Below are 8,320 nucleotides of genomic sequence, written 5' to 3'. Positions count from 1 at the left end.
ATAGCAAACAATGAGGGTCAACAAAATTTGGTTAAGATCGGTACACAAATAGAAGAGTATCAACTGTGTCAAGAAGTTAATGTCACATCACGAAAAGAATACGATCCATTCCATGGTGAGGTGAATATTTTATAGTTATTGGCTTGTTGTCAATCAAATACACGCGGTGCATACATAGAGTTAATCAAAAGTTTCTAATAACGTTCCCTCGGTAGTGAGCGCCGCTCGAGGAGCGAGGCTTGTGCGAGCCATTGATGGCGTCGTTTGCTTCAATAGATACTAAACTTTGTTTTTAAGAATCGAATCGGAAAACAACTGCAACAGAAACAATCACTCAGAAGAAGAGTAATACTTATGACAGACATACAGCTGAAATACCGTACTTCGAAAAATGTATGTCTGCCATCATGTACAGCGCTAGAATCATGCAAGCAACTCGGTACAATCGCTGTATCTGTACCGACCTGTTTCACCGTTGTACATGGCTACAGTTGTACTGTGCGCAGCGCCATAGACGGTTAGTGGTGGGTAGCATGATCAAACCGAATCAAAACACTTGATGAACACTCTTTTCATTGGCTTTCTCTTGAGTTAAGTACTCAGATTGGAAGCTTGTTTGTTGTATTTGATAGTTCAGACGGCAAATCAAAACCCTTTTCATTGAAATATGTGGTAAAAATTGGTCTGATTGTCAGTTTAACATGCGGTACCATGTAGAACCAAAGTACACTGGAATCGCTTTTTACGCGGGGGATACGTGCCGCGTAAACAAAAACCGCGTAAATTCCAAAAACCGCGTAAATTCCAAAATCCGCGTAAAAATAAATTGTGTAATTTTCAAAATCCGTGTAAAAATCTAACAAACAGTGAATTAGTAGTTTAAAATGCAACCCATACTCTAACAATTGATTACCTCAATTTTCTTGCATGCTACAATCATGCTATCTGTATCTTCTTTTAATTCTCAGCTACTAATCAGTGATACAATACAAACTTATTTCGTGAAATGTCACATCAACTAGCATATTGAATTTTTACGCGGTTAATGCGAGCCGCGTTAAAAAAAAACCGCGTAAATTTTGAAATCCGCGTAAAAAAACCGCGTAAATTCCGAAATCCACGTAAAAAAACCGCGTAAAAAAAGCCGCGTTATTTTACCGCGTATGAAAAAAAGCTGTACACGTTCAACGCTAGTACAGCTGTATGTCTGTCCATGGTATAAGGTCACAAGTAGGCTAGTAATATTTTGACGGTTATAAGACGGTCCGTGGTACCGTGCGCGAGTAGAAAAGAAATAATTTTGCGCGCTAAGTGCCGAAATAAAAATTCCTGTAATTGTGGAAATTTCCTTTGATCGTGATGCAATAGTTTTGAATAGCAATGAATGATATATGCACGTAATGCGTCATACAATCGTAAGCCATCCGACGCTTGCTAAAGCTCGGTCGGACCTTGCTAAAGAATCGTATCCTATGTTTCAAACTAACCGGGCCATCGGTAGAACACAAGTTTGCGCCGCTTCCCATTGCGCCTCGATTTCTTATCATCGTTCAATGGGGACTTCGCTCCCATTACATTGATCTCAGAATAAATTTCTAAGAACGAAAACGGAAACGGAATTTATAATAGAAACTAGCTAACCCGGCAAACTTCGTCCCGCCCATTTACTTGATTAATTCTCGAGTAATGCAGAAATTTGTGTTTTATTTGTATGGCAGCCACCCCTAAGAGAGGGGGGAGGAGTATCTAACAACCATAGAAACATTCATTGCACCCTAAAGTTTCCATATGCCTTATTTGGTTTAATTTGCTTGATTAATTCTCGGGTAATGCAAAAATTTGTGTTTCATTTGTACGGCAGCCCCCTCTAAGAGAGGGGGAAGGAGTATCTTAACACCATAGAAACATTTATTGCATCCTAAAACCTCCACATGCCAAATTTGGTTTCATTTGCTTGATTAATTCTCGAGTAATGCAGAAATTTGTGTTTCATTTGTATGGCAGCCCCCCCTTTGAGTGGGGGAAGGACTGTCTAACCATCATAGAAACATTTATTGCACCCTAAAACTTTCACATGCCAACTTTGCTTTGTTTCGTTTGCTTGGTTAATTTCCGAGTAATGCAGAAATTTGTGTTTCATTTGTATGGCAGCCCCCCCTTAGAGAGGGGGGAGGGGTCTCAAAATATCACGAAAACCTTCCCCGGCCCCAAAAACCCCTACATACCTATTTTCATGTCGATCGGTTCAGTAGTTTCCGAGTCTATAAGAATCAGACAGACAGACAGACATCACTCCATTTTTATATATATAGATTACGTTTTTTTGTGAGGTATTCATACCCATGATGTTTTTCCTACGCCACAATATTTCCTACTTGTGACATCACATTTTGACGTAGGACTACGTCTAACCGGAAGATATAGGGGGTGAAATGGAAATCTAGGCACTGAACAAGTAGGAAAAAATGCAAGATTTGGAACGCTTATAACACGATCATTTCTCAATAGATCGCAAAGGTTTTTGCATCAATTGATAGGAAATATATCTACGCATCTATAATAACGAATAACATTTCATTTTTCTTGAGATAAATAATTGAATAATTGTGAAATATCAAGCATTGTTAAAATGCACTATGTGCCCATTTTTGATTGGTCCATTTTGTGCTCCTCAAATCGTACCGACCAAAACGGGCAACCAGAGCAGCAGTGAAATAGAATGAAGCACGATTGGAAAGGAACAAGAAAAAAATGAACGAAACATTGATCGCAGTCTCACACATGCGTAATTCTCGAGCCAGCCAGTCAGCTTAAAAATCCCCACTCCGCTGCCGTAACGATCACATTCTTTTTGTGGACACCGACTGGACAACATCGTTGCTGCATGGGCTGGACGGCGAGAGATCGAGTGCCTTTCTCAAGGCAAGAGGGCGGAGGTGGTAGCGCTGGAGTAGAATAGAGTAGAGTTTTCAAAGGGCCTTTCTCAAGGCTAGAGACGAATGAACTGCAAAAGTTTAAAGTCTCTATAATTCAAGACCTTCCTTCCTTCCGTAACGATCATTCTTTGTGTGGACACCGACTGGACAACATCGTTGCTGGACGAGCTGGACGGCGAGGGATTGAGTGCCTTTCTCAAGGCAAGAGGGCGGAGGTGGTAGCGCTGGAGTAGAGTAATAGAGTAGAGTAGAGTTTTCAAAGGGCCTTTCTCAAGGCTAGAGACGAATGAACTGCAAAAGTTTAAAGTCTCTATAATACAATACCTTCCTTCCTTCCGTAACGATCATTCTCATCCAAACCGTACACCACATTGGTTCGCATCACAACACATCAACAAACCAACCCAAGCAGCCATGTCCAGACATGGTAAAGGAGGAAAAGTGAAGGGAAAGGCAAAATCCCGCTCGAACCGTGTTGATCTGGAGTTCCCCGCATGGGTAGCTAGGCCGAGCGCGTTAGTACCAGTGCACCAGTCCACCTAGCCGGCGTTATATAGTTTCGGCCGCCGAAGTGATCGAGTTAGCTGGCAAAGCTGCTCGCGACGATAAGAAAACTCGCATTCAGAACAGAACACATTCGGTTCGGTGGACATCAAGACAACAGGCAGTTGCAGCGAGTGGCGAGTGGCAAACGCAATCGCAAAACGGCAGCTGGTAGCAGAAAAAAAAAGTTTGTTCTGTATACAATCTGCTTTGGTGGCAAATCCAGAACAAGGCGGCATCGAGGGCGTTCGAAATGGTTTTTTTCAAAACCACGAGTATAAAAAGTTTTCTAAATTGGAACCATTCCATAAAACAAGGCGCTTATCAGGGCCATTAAACCTTTCAAAAAAGAGTTTACGAAATACAGTTCAATGCTTTCTAAAATAATATCCAAAATAATAATAAAACACAAATTGATTTTTTCATAATTTGTTTGCCAGGATCTGATGAGTATGTGAATTTGGCAGTTGTTCTGAGCTTATTGATAGTTGGGGACTTTCCTGATTATTCAATTTTCACCAATTCTTAAATTGTTTCCAGATTGAAAGTACAGTAATTTACAATTAGTTCGACAGTTAGCTAATTGGACGGACATGTAATGCGACATATTTAGTTGGACATTTTTGTAAACATAGAAATCCAAATTATGACCCCACATTGAAAGTCGACACTGTACCACTGTCATCGCAAATGTTCAATTACAGGTTAAAATCGCCTCCAATACGACACTGAGTGGTGCTCCGGCACGTCGCATTTAATGTAATTTACTGTACAACATGTCACAAAGCTGGATGGAAAAAAAATTTCCAACTGTGAAAGCTGTGGCGAGTGGCAACAAATCGCTAGACAGGAAGGTTTAGCCGAACAAGATGGGGATATCGAGTGATAACAAAACAATTAACTCTTTAGATTGAAGATAATTTTGTGATCCTGAAAAGGACCCTTTTTAGCCTGCATGTGAATCCAACGAGCGAACAAATCGTAATGAATGTATTTTTCTTCTTCTTCTTCTTTGTTTTTAAGAGGCTTTAAACTTTGCAGTTCACTCGCCTCTAGATGTATTTTTTTGCCATCGCTGCCTTTTAACGCTCATTCGTTCGTCTCGTTGGACTCGCCCCTTTGGCTGAGTCTGCCGATTTGTCTCTATCCTGTGAGCGTGTACCGTTAGTGTATAAAACGCGCGGATCCCAAAAAATATCTTTCAAACCGTAAACCCGTGTGGTTGTACGGCATCGGCATCGTGGACGTAACAAAGGAGAACAATTTAAGGGAAAGGCAAAGTCTCACTCGAACCGTGCAGGTCTCCAGTTCCCTGTTGGTCGCATTCACTGATTGCTCCGCAAGGGTAACTAAGCCGAACGGATTGGTGCCGGAGCACCAGTATACCTAACAGCGATTATAGAGTTTCGGCCGTCGGAGTGCTTCGGTTCGGCGCTCATCAAGGCAACAATTAGTTTCAGTAAGTGGCAAAGTGTTTCTCCGGCACGTCGCATTAAATGTAATTTACTGAACAACATGTCACAAACTGGATGGGAATTAATTTTCCAACTGTGAAAGCTGTGGCGAGTGGCAAACGCAATAGCTAAACAGGAAGGTTTAACCGAACAAGATGGGAATATCGAGTGATAACAAAAACACAACACCAAAGGTTCTTTTCAGAACCATCAACATATTCATAAAGAGTAAACAGTAAACTAATCCATTTTTCAGGTAGATAGGTAGGTATTCACGTAGGAGAAGAAAATAAAACAATATATTTAAAATATATATTTAACAAAAGCTGTCCCCTTTGTATAGTCCTACGTCACTCCGGTTATGTCCCCGACATTACCCACCCGTCTTTTTTAGGAGCGGTTGTTTCTGTTGGAGTTATTCCTTGAAGAGATTTTTTCCGGTCACGGAATTGAAATTACATGCAATCGCAGAGCTACGGTTGGCTTAATTTTCGTTTGAAAAAAGCGTTTGCGCTTGAATGTGATTACAAATTGACAAACTGTGTCAGCCGAGTGTTATAACAAGTGTTGACAACTAATGTGACGTGATGCAAACGCGATACTCTGAGTCTAGCATTATTTTTGGTTGACGTGAATTCCTTGATACTCATTTTTACACCCGATGCAACAAGTCAGAATCCACTTGAATTTAACTTCTCGTCATATTAATCATATTGAACTGAATTGACAGTTTGGCTGCTGTTTGTCAATTCAGTTGTGTTACTACTTTCGAATATATCAATCTGAACATCATTCATACTATTTTCAATTGACTGCTTTACATCATGTCATATCATGAAGATAGTAATAAATCACGTGAAAGACAATGGGTAATAATATTTCCGCGAACATTAATATTTTTAACCATCGTCGAGATCTAGTTCAATCCGAACACGGGCAGTTTCGATCAAGATTCACAAAAATAGACTACAAAAGAGTAAAGATCGGATAAATTGAAGCAAAGCAGCGAAAATATCAACAAAAGTGCTGTGCGTGAAACTGGGTGATTTTTTTTGTGAAAATAACAAAAACACATTTACCGTTGCAGTTTATTGGTCTCATTTTTTAATATAAAATGATCAACATTGGACGGATTTATATTTAAAGACACGTGCCGCGCTACGTATAATTGATTAAAAATAAATGTATTAAATATTAAAACGACGGAATCATTTTAATTATATTTGCATGGTTCCAACGTCACGTCGCATATTGTGAATAGATTGATTTGATGGACGATGGTTCTATGAACTCTTTCTAAAATATGGTCGGATATGATTTTTTTTTGTAAACGATCGATATGTGATAATCAAACGAACAGATTTAGCGATTCGCCTCACAGGCTGAGCAGACATTTTTTCATGATTAATACTAGTCACGACTACGCTTAAGGTGGTCTTATTTAGTTAGACCTCAAGCGTTTTCGATTTATTCTTATAAATGAGAGGCTTTATATAACTACACAAAAATAAGTCTATAGGTGTCAAATTGTACGATATAGATGACCAATTTACATGTCAAAATAAAGAAAGCATACTCGCCTTTCAACAGGTCCATGGTTTCGCGTGCTGTTGGCAAGTAGGGCCAGTTTATTGAAACAACATATCGACCAGATTCAATGTTTCGTTTGAAACAAAAAAACAAGTTTATGGACGGATTACAGATTCCATCGACAGTAACGTGATGTACATCTTCATTAATTATCTTCATTTTTTTTGTTGATGTTTCGTCGTTAAATGCAATTTTTAGTAAAAACATATTTTCCACAGAGCACGAAAATTATATGAATTGTTAACGTTGTTTGGGTTCGGGGGCAATACAAACAGAACAATTTTCACTTTGACACTAGTCCCGAACACCGCGTCAGCTCACAGAAATATTAGTTTGATAAACGAACACTCAAAAAAATTACCCTGTATCTAGCGCCGCGGTCATTAACACCGTTAGAAAAGTACGCAAGTACGCTGAACTCAACGTAATAAAAGTCACAGGAGGGTTGTGTCCGAGACACGACCACATAGTTGACGTAGGATTCCGTTAGGCTACCTGTTGATTGGATATGTTTGAAGAATCACATCGTTAAACTCTTTGATAATGATTTGGTGGCCCTGAAAGGCCGTTTTGTTTGGTTGTTGGGTATTGTTTGTTCACTCTACCAGTGTTTACCGGGTGATGATGACAGAAGGATGGTAAACAGTCTTTGGATGGTGCGTATCAGATAAAAGATACCGAAGTGGAACGAGATATGATGAAAATCGCCTTTTGTGATCCTAGACGAAATGCCTCCTGTGTTATGTATGGATGAAATAAAGAAAAAAAACTCACCAATGTAATATAAAATAATTACCTATACCGAACACAATTATAAATTTTTCTCATCAGTAAAAACACGTTACTTTGATATAGAGAAAACATATTTGAAATGGAAAAGATAGTTTTCTTTTATAATTTTTACTTTCTGAGTGTTTATCCAACCCAATGCGAATTTTAATTGGACTAACAAAACCCAATACTATATGTAGAGAATCAACTCAACTAACCCTGTGCAAAATTTCAGCTCAATGTATAGTTCTAGTTTAGTTCCCAGCATGACTGATTATCAGCAACTCTTTTTATCAGTCTCCGTAGTCGATAATCATTTCGGTGGCATTTTGTCTGAAAAATAATGAAATTATTAAATAATTGAAGAGGGCCGTTATAGCGAAATGTCGTATAAAGAGAGGCCGTATAGCGAGGTATGGGTGTAATAAAAAAAATTACGGAAGTAATACTACGTTGAGACGGCCAGGTTCCTCTAGGAACGTTAGAGCCATTTAAGAAGAAGACGAAGAAGGAACAAAAGCTCCTCCTACTTTCATGAATTTGCAATGCCTATTTCCCTGCCTGGGGTCTCTGTTAGGGAACACATTTCGGTAGGAACAAAAGTTTCCCCTACTTTCATGTATTTGCAATGCCAATTTCCCCCAGGCAGCTAGGTTTTGATGTCTATGTTAGGGACCCGTCGCACAGTGGTCCCTCAGAAATTCTAGTGGCAATAAATAGAAAAATGAACAACAATGCCTGACCGAATGAATGGTACATGGTGGCAACAGTGTCCGTGACGATTTTATTTTTTATAATATTTTGATACCCCACACGTGTTTCTCAATTTTTTTTTTAATTTTATCCCCTAGCCCTGCACCCCCTTCTGGTTTTTGGGTAAAAAGAATATTGAGAACGTTTTCAGGAAGTTTGAAAACATTTATTTAGACACGTGTTTTTTCCGAAAATTTTGAATTTTACCCCCTCCCCCAGCCCTTGCTTAGGAGTTCGTAATCAAAATGACTCAAAAATAGATTCAGCACCTTC

Source organism: Toxorhynchites rutilus, chromosome 2 (genome assembly GCF_029784135.1).
Source record: "Toxorhynchites rutilus septentrionalis strain SRP chromosome 2, ASM2978413v1, whole genome shotgun sequence".
Taxonomy (NCBI): Eukaryota; Metazoa; Arthropoda; class Insecta; order Diptera; family Culicidae; genus Toxorhynchites; species Toxorhynchites rutilus.
The sequence above is the reverse complement of the archived record's forward strand: the minus strand, read 5'-3'. Positions refer to the sequence as shown.